Here is a 15,964-nt window from a genome sequence, read left to right as displayed (position 1 = left end):
CTGAGGTAATTGCGTTCCCTCCTCCGCTTTCCTTTCCTAGCTTTCCCTACCATCCTTCAGAGTTGCAGTGCCAGTGTCCCTGTAGTGTCTGTGTGTGCTCTTCCCCCTCCTCGCCAGACTTCCTGCTCCAAGGGACCCGCGGGAAAAGTCTCCCCATCTTCCCTCAGGGCCAGCTCAAGCCCACTTTCCCCTTATAAGTGGTTCCCTTGAGTTCAACCGTGAGGAAACTAGATGGAGCTCTGTCTCCACAAAGAGGGCATGCGTTTTCCAAAACCAGCCCAGCTTAGAGCATGCCTCAGTCAAGTTTGCATGAGTCACCATGGGAGGTTCACTGCCCTCCAGTGACGCTTTGGGGTGAAATGTCTCTGATAGGGCCCACCTCTATTTCCGTCTGACTCATTCCTGGAATGTGTTCTCAAGAATTGACTTCAAACTGACCCCCAGATTCTGAAAAGGCGGGGGCCGGGACTAATTTTCCCTTATATAGGCTCATGTCTACTCCCAGATCAAGAAAGCTGGCCACGCCATGGCATACTGCATTCTATAAGAAACGTTTGGTCATAATCTAGGAAGGACTCAGGCCTCTGAACCCAAACCTTCATGACCTTGTTGACAGGACGTCAGCTGTGGGAAGGATGTCATGTGGAGTCTCTCACACTAGCCCGTCTCCCCTGGACTCAGCCCCAGTGACATTCCTGATGACCCTTTGTGAATACTCAAGCCCCTGTCGGATCTGGTCTCTGCTGCCAGCCTCCACCTCCACCTCCACCTCACAATCCTGCTCCCCCCGCCCCTTCCTTGATGAGGGTGACACCAAATGAAGGTGACATTTTCTCCACCTGCAGAAGTCTCTCCAACTTCTCCTCCTTACCCGGTGTCATGGTATCATTGTTCAGCTGCCAATTTGACACAAACCTAGAGTCCCCCAGGCAGAGGGAACCTCAGCTGAACCACTGACCAGATGGGCCTGTGACCATGTCTGTGAGCATCTATGTAAGCAGCTCAGTCCACTGTGGGTGGTACCATCCCTATGCAGGTGAGTCAGCTGTAGAAAGAAAGGTAAGTCAGAGGGGGAACAGGCCACTAGGCACCATCCCTCTATAGTGTCTGCTTCTGTCCCCGCCTCCAGGTCTGTATGAAGTGAGCCTTGGGTCTGAGGACTCTTCCCAGTCATCCTTGTCAGGAGTACCCAAAGCCTCTCTCCTGGGGCCATGTCCAGTCTACAGAGTACAGGTACAGGAAGCGAGAATGTCCCTCTTACTATGAGAACAGGCCAACCCCATCCAAGGATGTCACGCTCAGGTCAAACCCAAAGCAGCACAAGTGGCCTGCCTTTGTTCCTCTCTGTAAGGAGCTGGCTGAGGAAAGAGGCCCACCTGGTCTGAAGACAGACAGGGCTATATGGCTCTCCTTCCTGTCCTACCTAAACTACAGCTGAGGCTTTCTGAAACTTCAGAGTCTCTCATGACATTTCTGCCAGGTCTGTTCTGTAGTGGTCTGCTGGAGCTGTGTAGGGCCTCAAAGGCCCTAACTATCATAACATGCAGTTATAACATGTCATAACTGTCAAAGCATGCAGCATCAGACACAGCTACTCATAAGTTCTTGCCCAAAGTCTGGGATACCTCCATTCCTGGACACCGACTGAAACTAGCCCATCACACTCCCCTGAAGGACCCTAACACTTTCTTTAAAGGTCCCATTATTCTTTAACACCTGAAGTACAAAAGCCTCCCGTTGTACTTCATGCCTGCTGGGCTGTTTTATACAACACAATGGTCCAGTGGATCTTTATCAGATGGTCCCGGTCTGATGGCCCTGACCCTTCCCGTACCTTTACATCACTACATGCTTCCTTGTGTGTTCCCATTCTTGCAAACTCTCCGTACCTATTTGCTCTTTAGGGCAGAACCCTCTACCCAGTTACTCAGCAGCTAACCTGGATCATCTGACTGCAGGGCGACCTTTTGGACAACCTTGCCTTCCCTCTACAGCCCCTAGGAATAGCCTCCTGCAGTATCCGATAACTCCAGCCAAGACCACTTCAGACCAAAGCACCGTCTAAGCTTTAAAAACTTGCCTCATAAAGCTGGCTGTGGTGGTGGCACATGCGTTTAATCCCAGCACTCAGGAGGCAGAGGCAGAAGCAAGTGGATTTCTGTGAGTTTGAGGCCAGCCTGGTCTACAAGAGCTACTTCCAGGACAGGCTCCAACGCTACAGAGAAACCCTGTCTTGAAAAACAAAAACAATCAAAGCCAGTGCTCAAAAAAAGTGTGTGTGTGTGTGTGTGTGTGTGTGTGTGTGTGTGTATGTGTGTGTTCTTGGGGTTTCTATTGCTTGTGAAGAGATATCATATCCATGGCAACTCTTATGAAGGAAAACATTTAATTGGAGTGGCTTGCTTACAGTTTTAGAGGTTTAGTCCATTATCATCATGGTAGGACATAGTGGCATGGTACTAGAGAAGGAGCTGAGAGTTCTACATCATGATCCACAGGCATCACAAGGAGTCTGTCCCACTGGGCATGGCTTAAGCATATATGAGACTTCAAAGCCTGCCTCCACAGTGACACACTTCCTCCAACAAGGTTACACCTCCTAATAGTGCCACTCTGCGAGGCCAGTCATTCAAACACATGAGTCTATGGGGACCATACCTATTCAAATCATCGTACCTATAAATATATAATATATATATAATGTTTTATATATTACATATCATTATATAACATACTTATATGTTATATATAGCTAGTATTGTATATTACATAATATATGTACATATACACATACACATACATAGTAAAAATCCCTAATTAAACCATATTAAATCATCAAATGGGTTATAAAAAATATACCAAACTAAGCCAGGCAGTGGTGGCGCACACCTTTAATTCCAATGCTCAGGAGGCAGAGGCAGGCGGATCTCTGAGTTTGAGGTCAACCTGGTCTACAAGAAATAGTTCCAGGACAGGCTTCAAAGCTACAGAGAAACCCTGTCTCGAAAAACCACCACCACTATCACCAACAAAAAAACAAACCATATACACAATAAATTTTAAATATATGAAATAAATACCAGGTAAGTGGATGAGATTTTCTACACAGATATTCTACACAGTCAGTGGCTGGGAAGGCATGTCTCAAAGTAAACTGGAAGATAGTGTTGTCCGTCATAAAGGGATCAGAACGACAGACTGAGAGGAAAGCAGACTCACAGGCAGCAAAGACGATTGTGACAACTCTCCCAGAGACTGAAACAACCACACAAAAACTCACTGGAGAAAATATGAACACTGTGTGCACAAGGCCAGCAGTTTCCAAACCTGCGCACACATCAGACACACCTAAAAGTCTTAGGACAGGGCCGGAGAGACAACTCAGTGGCTAAGAACATCCATTCACTGCTCTTCCAGGGGGTCTGGTTCTCGGCACCCATGTCAGGCAGCTCACAACCACACGGAACTCCAGCCCCAAGGGATCTGATCCCCTCTCACGGATTCTGTGGGTACTTGTACTTGCATATACTTGCACACATACACACACATACATACATGCGCACACATAAACATGCACACACACATTACACATATACATGCACACATACATACACGTGCATACACACACGCACACATAAACATGCGCACACACACATTACACATGTATACATATGCACACATACATACACACATACACGTGCATACACACACCTGAAAAATGATAACAAAAAAGACTGGCAGTGCAGGACTCAGCCCCATCCCCATGGCTTTCTCATCCGTGGGCCTGGTGGCCTGTGGAGCTTGTGTCCCTTAGGAGTCCCAGCTGCTTCCATGGCGCTGGTTTTGCACAACCCCTGCCCTAATTAAGCCCCTTACTTTACAGGACACTACAAGAAGCAAGGCAGGAGACTGCAATGGAGTGGAGAACCCAGCTGCTGTACCACATCCAGGAGGACGTGCCCAGGCCTGGTTGAAGCAAAGGAGACTGAGGGCAGGTGGGAGGGGCCACCGATTTCTACTGAGGCGGGGTTTACTGTTGGGTCGACACTGGCCTTGAAGTCACCACACTCTGCAGCCATTTCCCAAGGGCACATTTTGCTGTTTTATGCAGATACAGGGTCTAGCAATGCAGCCCTGGCTAGCCAGAGCTCACTATGTAAACCTGTCTGACCTCAAACTCCTGGAGAGCCACCGGTTGCTACCTCCCAGGGTGCTGTCATCTCCTGGGGAAAATAAGATCCTTGACTCTATACACACCCCAGAGACTGACGAAAGCAAAGCTATTTTTAATATGCTATTGCTGGGATCTTTCTGGAATAAACACTCTGACATCAGCGAGAGCGAAAGAGACATCACCAGCGGACCAAAGCCATGATAGCTCCTGATAGGCTTTGCTATCAGATCCAGTCCAGCTTATATTTTAAAACCATAAAGTGGGGGCAAGCTAGCAAGGGAAGACTGGTCAGGTTGTTAAGGGCAATGAACCATTGGTTCAGCTATTTTCCCAAGTCAGTTCTGTTCTAGGTAGCAAGGGAGGTCATGCTTGGCAATCAGGACAAACAGTGCTTTCAGTAAATCTCTAGATAAATCAATATCTAATAACTGGTCCTTTCTACCTTAATTTACTTTAATACCATCCTACAGTGTGGGATGCCTGCCTGCTGACTTGGCACAAAATAGTTAAATCTCCTGACTTCTAGAAATTCTCATCCTCTCTTCCCATAGGCCTGGACTTCTTCCCCAAGTCCCCATCTTATTGGTTTAGAGCGCAAAGCCTTACCTAGTTAGTAATTCGAAGCTTGTAACAACCCTGTTTCAGTTTTAGACACCAGCAGCAGCAGAGAGCCTGTAACTTTCCAGCTCTGAGTTGAGACTCCCAGGTGACAGCTGCCAGCTTGCAAAGAGAGGGGCCCAGCGCCTGCTTCTGACTCGGATGAACTCTTAAGGACACTTCACACTGAAAATGGACCATTAAAATCCTTTTTTAAGCCAGGCAATAGTGCTGAATACCTTTAATCTCAGCACTCGGGAGACAGAGGCAGGCAGATCTCTGTGAGTTCAAGGCCAGCCTGGTCTACAGAGCAAGTTCCAGGATAGCCAGGTCTATCTACACACACACACACACACACACACACGTCTTGAAAACATCATCCATTTTAAATTACATGTGAGGGTGAGGGAGGTGTGTGTGCATGCCACGGTGCACATGTGAAGGTCAGAGGACAACCCTGTAGGGCCTGTTCCCTCCTCCCACTTTACATAGGCTCCTGGGATCAAAACCAGGTCACCAAGCTTGCATAACACCTCGCTGGCCCTAGCTTCGCTGTGACTTACTGATGCCCGTGCCTGCTTTGCCAGCTCTTCTAAGCACTGCCGTAACCTCATCTCTTGTGCTTCTTCCAGTGACTACATCCATTGGTGCATTGGTTCAGGCTCCTCGTACCCTCAGTAGCAGGCACTTCCTGGACTGCACCAGCTCCCACCGTTACCCTAGCTTCAGAAGGACAGTGATGGAGGAGCCTCTTAGCCATGACGGTACCTGTCAGGAGCACGTCCCTTAGTGCTGTGGTGATTGCATGCACCTTCATGGTGTTTCCCTAAGACGCACACCCACCTCGGCGCCTCCAGCCCCTCTTCCGTCATGAGCAGTAATTCTAATGCTTCTGCCTTGCCTAGTGTGTCCCGTGGTCTTTTCCATGCTTCAAGGAACCATCTGGAAGCATGTCTGCTCCATCTCCTAGGGGTCTGACCGGAGTGTGAAATTGCACGGCCTGGAATAGCAGTCCCCAACGGATAAACTCATGTGGTGTTGAGCTCTGCCGGTCCCAGCCAGTCTCTCCTGGCTCCTTCTGACACTTGCCAGAGCCTGTAGCTCCCTTAAGACACAGTCTCTCTTTCTTTCCAGTCTTAAACCCTATGACAGCTTGGTGCTCACAGATGCCGAGCCAGTGTGTATGTCCTTCTGGGTCTGAGGAAGAAGTGAGTGTGATCTCTGATAGGGAAGGGGGACTGCGTCCAGCCTCTCAAGGACTCTGAAGGTTTGGGGCTTCAGGCTGCATCAACCTAGGCATTGCATGTGTCTTGGGCATGGTCAGCTGTCCAAGCCTGCGGAGAGAAGGCAAACCAGGGACTGGCTCGCCCCTATGACTAAGAGAAATCCTGAGAGTAAATGCAGGTCCTCAGGCCCATGCAGGCGCCTCTGTCCTCACACTTGATTCTCAGTTGATAAAGATCTTATAAGTGTTTGTGTGTTTTGACTCCATAAAAGTCTGAAAAGTCTGTGCCCCAAGTGCATGGGGGTCTCTTGGAGGTCAGAAGAGGATGCTGGGTCCCCTGGAACTGGAGTTACAGATGTTTGTAAGTTACACATGGGTGCCTGGGTTCTCTGACAGGGCAGCCAATGATTTTTTTTTTTTTTGTTTTCGTTTTTGTTGTTTTTGAGACAGGGTTTCTTTTCTTGGTAGCTTTGGAGCCCATCCTGGAACTAGCTCTATAGACCAGGCTGGTCTTGAACTCAGAGATCCACCTGCCTCTGCCTCCCGAGTGCTGGGATAAAGGCATGCGCCACCACCGCCCGGCTGCAGCTAATGATCTTAAAACCACTGAGCCTCACGCGTCATTTTGTCATTTTAAATTGTCTGGTCTTTGTTGTTGTTTTGTTTTTTTGAGACAGGGTTTCTCTGTGTAGCTTTGGTTTGGAGCCTGTCCTGGAACTAGCTCTTGTAGACCAGGCTGGCCTCGAACTCAGAGATCCGCCTGCCTCTGCCTCTTGAGTGCTGGGATTAAGGTGTGCGCAACCACCGACCGGTTTAAATTGTCTGTTAATTACGTTCAGCTTGTTGCTTTTTTCCAAAGCCTCTGTGTCTTTAGCAACAGCCACACAAGTTCACCGTCCTCACAGTTTTTACACCCCACCCCCACGTATTTCTCGAAGTCCTGACATTCAAAACCTGCTAATGAGCTCTAACTGGTACCAGAGTGCTATCCTCGCTGGAAACCATGGCCCATGCCTGTAATCCTAGCACTCTGGGGGCTGAGGCAGGAAGCCATTCTGAGTCCTATGGTGGAGACCCTGTCTCAAAAAACAAAACAAAATAAAACCCATCATGGTTCAGCAATGGAAGATCAGATGAGCTGGTTGCTACCTTGTACTTGGGCTACCAACACTTCCCCCACAAACAGCAAGGGTTCCTGGAGCCAGCCAAGCTCAGAATCCCATCTTACCGCTTTTTATGTAGCTTGGCCCAGAGACTCACGGCCACTGGTGGAGTTTCAAAAGGTAATAGCCTGAGAGATGCAAGAGGCCCCGGGGAGTCTGAAGCTCCAAGCTGGAAGAAGAAGGGAGGGAGGGAAAGAGTGGGAGCAGAAGCCGAGATAGCCAAAGAGAAATTAGATAGATTTCAGCATTGCTCGTGGATAAGTCTGAGACACTCGGGCCTCTCCACAGACCAATCCCTGGAAGCGGTTACGTTCCCAAATACAATGGGCAACTGAAGGCTGTCTGCCACAAAAATGCAGCTAGGTCTGCATCCTGCAGGCCCGGAAGGAGCAGCAGTGTGAAGTTATCCACCCAGCAGGGTTGCAGGTGCGCGGGACGGCTGAGCCTCGCCTGCTGCTGTTGCATATATTTCAGCTGATATAAAGCAAAATCACCCGTGAGTGAAACCAGGGGCAGGCCTGTCTAACAGAGTTGACTGACGTGGGCAGGTCAATCAGAGCAGCCCCTAATCGGTTTGTTTGGTTTCTGAGACAGGGTCTCTCTCTATAGCCCTGGCTGTCCCAGAACTCACTATTTAGATCAGGCTGGCCTCATAGAAATCCACCTGCCTCTGCTTCCCAGGATTTGTGATTTTTTTTTTGTCCGTAGTAGTTAAGTATATTACTTTGAGTTTATTAATTTGGTTTTTCTTTGCTTTTTTTCTGTTTTGAGACAGTTTCACATTATAGCTCAAGCTAGGTTAGGATCCACTGCATAGCCCAGGCTGGTTGTGAGTTAAGAAGAGGGTATCACATCTCCTGGAACCGGAATTACAGACGGTCAGGAGCCCTCCGTGTGTACTCAAGGGAAGTGAACCAGGTGTGGAGGAAGAGCAACAAGCTCTTGACTCCTGAGCTGTCTCCAGCCCCAGGCTACCCTTGAGCTCGTGGCAATCTCCTCTGCCTCAGCCTCTCTAGTGCTGGGACTGCGTACATGACACCACACCCAACTTGAGTCTGCTTTTTGATTGTAAATTTGTTATGACTAAATACATAGCAAATGTGTTTTTTAAAATATTTATTTATTATGTATACAATATTCTGTCTGTGTGTGTGCCTGCAGGCCAGAAGAGGGCAGCAGACCCCATTAGAGATGGTTGTGAGCCACCATGTGGTTGCTGGGAATTAAACTCAGGACCTTTGGAAGAGCAGTCAATGCTCTTAACCTCTGAGCCATCTCTCCAGCCCCCACAAATGTGTTTGATGAAAACTTAGCACGTAAAGCCAGGCGGTGGTGGTTCATGTGTGCACGTAGGCATGCCTTTAATCCCAGCTCTTGGGAGGCAGACACAGGCAGGTCTCTGTGACTTCGTGGCCATCCTAAGTGTGTTATGGAACATCCAGAACAGAGAAACCCTGTTTCTCTCAAAAATCTCAAAAAATAGGGGCTGGAGAGATGGCTCAGTGGTTAAGAGCATTGACTGCTCTTCCAAAGGTCCTGAGTTCAATTCCCAGCAACCACATGGTGGCTCACAACCATCTGTAATGAGATCTGGTGCCCTCTTCTGGCCTGCAGGCATACACACAGAATATTGTATACATAATAAATGAATGAATGAATAAATGAATAAATAAATAAATCTTTAAAAAAATCTCAAAAAAACAAAAAAGAAAAAGGAAAGAAAATTTAGCATGTAAAGAGATGTAAATTCTCATGAGAAAATACAAGTCATAATTTAAAAATAAAATGCAAATTGTTTAGTATTAAATGTTAATATTTGAATATATTGGAGTAAATACATTATTAAAATGAATTCACCTGTTTTGGGTAAGGCCCAGAGCTGGGTTAGAAAATGGCTATGCAGCCGGGCGGTGGTGGCGCACGCCTTTAATCCCAGCACTCGGGAGGCAGAGGCAGGCGGATCTCTGTGAGTTCGAGGCCAGCCTGGTCTAAAAGAGCTAGTTCCAGGACAGGCTCCAAAAAAGCTGCAGAGAAACCCTGTCTTGAAAAACCAAAAAAAAAAAAAAAAAGAAAAAAGAAAATGGCTATGCAATTTTCATATTGACCACCAGGTGGCAACCTCACCTCAGAATTGTTTCATTCAGGCTTCCTTAGAGGCACATTGGGGCTCGGCAGGAGCAAAAGAAACCTAGGTTTGTGTTTGCTGTTTTATATTAATTACACTTCGCATTTATTTGTGTATAAGAAGCTATCGAAATAACAAGATATGTTTTCTTAACCCTCGGGTCCAAGAGCTCTCTCTCGCCGTGGAGCTGCCGGGACGGTTTAGCTGCGCTGTTGTTGGAGGTGGCAGTGTGTGGGGGTCTGAGAGCAAGAGGAACACCATGAAAGGGCATTGTATGAAATTATCAAAGAATAAAAAAGATTGAACTCCTTTCTGGTTTTGGGGGTTTTTTTTGTTTTGTTTTGCTGAGACAAAGTTTGGCTGTCCTGGAACTCACTTTGTAGATCAGGTTGGTCAAGAACTCAGAGATCCACCATTCTGCCTCCTGAGTGCTGAGATTAAAGGCGTGTGTCACCACATCTGTCGATTTCCTTTTTAAAAAGTGTATGTGTAGGGCTGGAGAGATGTGAGTGTGTGAGAGACTGGCTCAGTGGAGATGGCTCAGGGGGTTAAAAAAACCTCTGTGTGTGTGTGTGTGTGTGTGTGTGTGTGTGTGTGTGTGTAGGCTGGGATGTGTATGTGAGTGTAGTAGGTGCTTGAGGAAACCACAACAGGGCGCCATATTCCTAGCACTGAAGTTACGAGTGCTGGGATCTGGACTCTGGACTCAGGTCCTCTGCCAGAACAGTAAAATCTCTTAACTGCTGAGCAATCTTCCCAGCCCCAATCTAAGGATCTAGGCTACTAAATTTCTCTCTTTTTGTTAGGAATGGAACCCAGAGCCTCACGCATGCTGGGCAGGTACTCCACTGATGAGCTACACCTCCAATCCCTGGATCTTAATTCATCAGTTTTGAGACAGCAACTCACTGTAATAGCTCCTGATTAGTCTGGAACTCTGTATAGAGCAGACCGTGAACTCACAAGGAGCCGTTGGCTTCCCCAGTGCTGGGATTGAAAGGCTCTGGTTTAAATTTTGCTCCTCGGCTTGGGCTTTCTCCTTTTGTTTTACTTCCCTGCACAAATTCAAGACTGCTTTCATAATTTTATAATTCAGTTGTCCAGGCAGCCCAAGATTCAACACCATATCATCAGAACATCTAATATTATACAAGGCAGAGAAAAATACTATGAAGAACCCTGAGAAATACAGAGAGAAGCCCAGCTCCATGCCCACCAACAGGGTCAGTCTAGTGTGGCTATGACTGCCTCACCCAGAATGACCAGGGGAGACACAGAGAAAACCCGAGAGGAAGCAGATGTGAGCCAGGAGCAGTGGCCACAACTGAGGCCTCTGGCGGAGGCTGAAATAGGAAAGAAGGGCCAGGACCTGCTGTTTCTCCCCACTATGACACCTTGGACAAAAGAGGTGTCTGCTCAGGCCTGCCTGCAACAGCTTCTCCATTCCTCAGGGTTCAGGGGTCACATGCACATGAAGAGCCAAAGACAACAGGAAGATCTCCTCCTTGTTCCCATCCTGTCCTTCCAGTCCCCTCTGGATGCCACTCAGAGATCCTTGGGGGAGGGGAAGCGTTTCCCTGGCATTCTGGAGCGTGGGCCTTTTCATAAGGACTGGCTCAGCTGCTACCTCCCTCTGCTTGATTTTAGGACTTTGATTTCTCCCCTCCGCTCTAGTAGAATTTAATAATGAGAATAGAAAATACTTGAGGCCGGGCGGTGGTGGCACACGCCTTTAATCCCAGCACTTGGGAGGCAGAGGCAGGTGGATCTCTGAGTTCGAGGCCAGCCTGGTCTACAAGAGCTAGTTCCAGGACAGGCTCTAGAAACTACAGGGAAACCCTGTCTCGAAAAACCAAAAAAAAAAAAAAAAAAAAAAAAAAAAAAAAAAATTACTTGAAAAGAAAACCCACTCGTTGGCATTACAGATTCTGTTAGAAACAGGAACAGCATGTGGACAAGATTCCAAACAAGCAGCATAAACATGGTGAATGAAAGATGTTAGCAGGGTCAAGTAAGAAAGCCCATTAAAGAATCCAGCAGGAATGATATCTAAACTAGAGTTATTGACAAAGATAGGTGGCTGAAGCAGGAGGATTGCCATGACTGAGTATAGAAGGAAGTCCACAGTCAGTTCCAGGGCAGCCTAAGTTACAAAGTGAAACTCTGTCATAAAACAAACAAACTCTCTGATGTAACTGCAGACAGCAGTAAATGATCTCAGTAATAAGACCAAGGCATCTGAGAAATTAGTAAATTAGGTCAGTTTAAGGGACGCTCAGAAGCAGGAGAGGGAAACAAAAGACATGTGACCTGAAGACACAAGGACAAATGCCAGTGTCTAGAAAACAGGAGTCCAGGAAGCATAAATAAAATCAAAAGGAATATAAATATCCATCTGAAGAAATAATGGAGGTAAATCCCTCAGATTTCAGGAAAGATTCAGCTTACCCAGAGGAGAAGCAGGTGGCCAGTGTCCTTCCTAGAAACCTGCAGTTCCAGTTTCAGGGTCGAGGCAGGACAAGTGACCCCAGGAGGCTGAGAGCAGCCTGGGCAGCATAGTGAGATCCCGTCTCAAAAACAAAACCACAGATCTGAGCTGGCAAACGCTCTGGTGCCGCATCCTGAACCGTGCTCCCCTGGGGTACAGTGTCAGCTCGGAGGGCCGCAGCTGTGGTGTGCCGGCCACAGGCCCGGAGGGTTGAGCAGGTCGACAGGACAGCTCTGGGCTTCTGGTTGAACAAATGTGCCCATGCAACGAAAACTCGTCAAACTGTGTTGGGAGCTGTGAACCCGCCAGATCCTGAATTTCTGGTAAACAACTTGTAATGCTTGCAGCTGCTCTGTGCACGAGACTCTCCGGAGTTCCTGATGGCAGGAGAGTGGTTTCAGGTGGGTTGGCTGGGGCGTGGCTATCAGTTAAGGATCCCTATATAAGCTGCCCCTGGTCACAATAAAGGCAGCATTCTTGGGGAATTCAAGGATGATCTGTGTCTCTTTGTGTGTTTCAATCTCCAGCCCCTTGCCCGGTTCACAAGCTGTATGGTAGTGTCAGACGGGCGTGGTGCGCTACAAAACCGCACATTTCTCCAGTGAAGAGTGCACAGGAGGAGTTGGGGGGAGATTGCTGGGTAAGAGGGCTTGGTGTTAAAGCAAGAGGACAAGAGTTAACATCCTCAGGACCCAAGCAGAAGCCAAGAACACCTGTACATGCATGTATCCCAGCTTTGGGGGACACAGGGCTCCCAGGAGCTTGCTGGCCAGTCAACCTATTTAACACAGCAAGCTTCAGTTCAATGAGAGGTCCTGCCTCAGACAAGATACAGTGGAGGGTGACACAGGGTGACACCAGAAAGCTTCCTTGTCCTCCCTGTTTAGGAAGGAGCATGCGTACACTTGTACACACATAGGCACATACATACATACATACGTGCACACACACATAAATCCAGAAATGAAACTCAGTTAGTAGACTGTGAGGTTTAATCCTCCCCATTCCATAAACTGGGCATTCATAAATAAATTGGAAAAACAATATTACCTCACAAGGAAAGGCAATTACAGACCAAATATAGACATATATATATAATTATTTATATATATTTTATATATAGAAGAAATATATATAATATAAATATATATATTTCATAACATAGATGAAAACACTACCTGAGTGAATCCAATAGCATATTAAAAAGAACATATGCCGCCGGGCGGTGGTGGCACACGCCTTTAATCCCAGCACTCGGGAGGCAGAGGCAGGCAGATCTCTGTGAGTTCGAGACCAGCCTGGTCTACAAGAGCTAGCTCCAGGACAGGCTCTAAAGCTGCAGAGAAACCCTGTCTCGAAAAACCAAAAAAAAAAAAAAAAAACCAGAACATATGCTATGACCAAGTGGGACTTGTCCCAAGTGTGCAAAGAGTGGTTTGACATGAGAAAATCAACAGTGTAAGGTGCCATGTCAACGGAATGAAGGGAGAGGATCACATCACCACCTCTGTTGATGCAGAAAGGGCCTTGGACAAAATCCAGCTTCATTTCATTATCAAAGGCTCTTAGAAAAGTGAGACCAGGAGAAACCTTCCTTAGCATGGCAAAGAGGCCTCATAAAGAATGCCACAGATTATGTCATACTCAGAGCCAGGTGTCGTAGCTCACACCTGTAGTCACAGCACCGGGAACATGGAGGCAGGAGGATCAGAGGGTGGAGGACATCCTCAGCAGTTCGAGACCAGCCTGGGACACATGGGAATGTGTCTCAAGGAAGAACACAGTGGTTGAGCTTAGGTTTAAAAGGTAAAGAAAAGGTACAGCGGAGGGCTGGGGGCGAGGGTGTGGGAGTGGGGAGTCCTCTCACCATTCTGGAGGCTGGATGTCCATCCCAGATCTCAGTGCTCTGAGATCACAGCGTCAGAAGGCCTGAGGGAGGCCGTGTCTCTTCTCGCTCACCCTCTCAGCCTTCTTGAGCTGGCACAGCAGCACAGCGGCCTCTGCCTCCACCGTCACAACTCCTTCCCCGTGTGTCCTCTCCTCAGCCTTGCTCTTAGGATGCTTGTGGCTGGATTTGGGACTCAAGCCAAGATCTGTGATGTAATCGTACCTGCACGGTAACCAAGCCTGGGGACTGCCTGGCACACCTGAACCCTGGGCTCCATCCCCAGCACCACGGACACCCAGCATGGTGGTACAAGCCTGGACTGGGAAGGCAGACGTAGCAGAAGCTCAAGGTCAGGCTGAAGAGGTGACTCAGAGGCTAAGAGTGCTTGCTCCTCTGGCACAGGACCTGAGTTTGGTCGCCAGCGCCCACAACCAGCAACTAAACCACTGCCTAGAGACCTAGGTTCTGGGGGCTTTGCCCTCTTCTGGTCTCCACTGGTACCACCCTCACTTGCCCCTGGCCTACCCACTTCAACAGATTATATATATATATATATATATTTTTTTTTTCCAGGTCATTAGGGTTTCTATTCAGTGAAGAGACACCACGATCATGGCAACTCTTATAAGGAAAACATTTAATTGAGGGGACCTGCTAACAATTTCAGAGGTTCAGTCCATTATCAGGGAGCATGGTGGCGTGCAGGCAGACATAGACATGGAGAAGTAGCTGAGAGTCCTACATCTTGCAGGCAACAGGAAGTCAACTGAGATACTGGGTGGTATCCCAAGCATAGAAAACCTCAACTCCTATTGCCACAGTGATACTTTTCCTCCAACAAGGCCACACCCACTCCAACAAAGCCACACCCCCTATTAGTGCCACTCCGCATGAGATTATGGGGGCCACTACATTAAACTACCATGGTCATCTTCAGCTGCATAGAAAGTCTGAAGCCAATTTGGAATACATACAAGACCCTGTCTCAAAAACAAATAGCAAGGCAGGGTGGTGATGGTACACCCCTTTAATTCCAGGAGACAGAAGCAGGTGAATCTCTGTGAGTTCAAGGCCAGCCTAGTCTACAAAGTGAGTTCCAGGATAGCTGGGGCTGTTACACAGAGAAACTCTGTCTCAACAAAACAAAACAACAAAAACAAACCAGAAAAACAAACAACAAAATAGACCATTTTTTAAAATAGCATTTATGGGTTCCAGACACAAGGATGAAATATTCCTAGTGGCCATCATTTAACCCGTTATGGTATATATATAGAAGGAAAGTCCCTAAGGCACCAGAGGACAGGCACACATAATATTAGGAAAGAGAATGGCCTTTTTTCCGGGTCGCCGACAAGATGGCCGAAGTGGAGCGGAAGAAGAAGCGGACCTTCCGCAAGTTCACCTACCTCGGCGTGGACCTGGACCAGCTGCTGGACATGTTCTGTGAGCAGCTCATGCAGCGCCCGACTGAGGCGATGCCTCAACTGCGACCTGCAGCGGCGGAAGCAGCACTTGCTGCTCTCAAGCGCCTGAGAAAGGCCAAGAAGGAGGCGCTGCCCTTGGAGAAGCCCGAGGTGGTGAAGACCCACCTGCAGGACATGATCATTCTGCCCGAGATGGTGGGGAGCGTAGTGGGCGTGTACAACGGCAAGACCTTCAACCAGGTGGAGAGCAAGCTGGAGATGATTGGCCACTACCTGGGCGAGTTCTCCATTACCTACAAGCCTGTGAAGCACCTGTCCACACCTCCCGCTTCATCCCCCTCAAGTAGCTGTGGCCAATAAAGACTCATGTTCAGTCCGAGCGAGCGAGCGAGCGAGCGAGCGAGCAGAGTCTTGAAAGCATCCAAAGAAAACACAAAAACCCCTCTTACACGAAACAAGGAGGCCAGATGTGGTGGCGCACGCCTTTGATCCAGCACTCTCCAGACACACAGGCAGGAGGATTTCTTTTAGTTTGAGGCCAGGCTGGTCTGCACAGTGCGTTCCAAGCTAGTTGGAACAACATAGCAAGAGAGACCGTGTCTTCAAAAAACCAAAGAACAGAACAGGTAGCAGTGAGGGCTGAGGCTATAACTCAGCAGTAGGGCGCTTACGTAGCAGGCTGCAGGCCTTAGATGCAATTCCCAGTACAGACAGACAGACAGACAGACAGACAGGCAGGCAGACAGATAGAAGACCACCATCAGGCAAAGGCAAGAAGAAAGAAGATATGTAGATTTAACTGTGAGACGGATTAGCCAGGTCCGGGTCCTTTTCTGCACAAGGGGTGACCTGGCCTCAGGTTGCTGGGTTGTCTCTA

At 48.1% G+C, this 15,964-nt stretch overlaps 1 pseudogene; it reads left to right on the top strand.

Moving 5' to 3' along the window:
- The first annotated feature begins 15,018 nt into the window (after positions 1–15,018).
- LOC119801734 lies at positions 15,019–15,447 on the top strand (annotated as a pseudogene).
- Positions 15,448–15,964: the final 517 nt, after the last annotated feature.

This window comes from Arvicola amphibius, chromosome 15, assembly GCF_903992535.2.
Source record: "Arvicola amphibius chromosome 15, mArvAmp1.2, whole genome shotgun sequence".
NCBI lineage: Eukaryota > Metazoa > Chordata > Mammalia > Rodentia > Cricetidae > Arvicola > Arvicola amphibius.
This window is presented reverse-complemented; position numbering and strand designations above follow the sequence as displayed.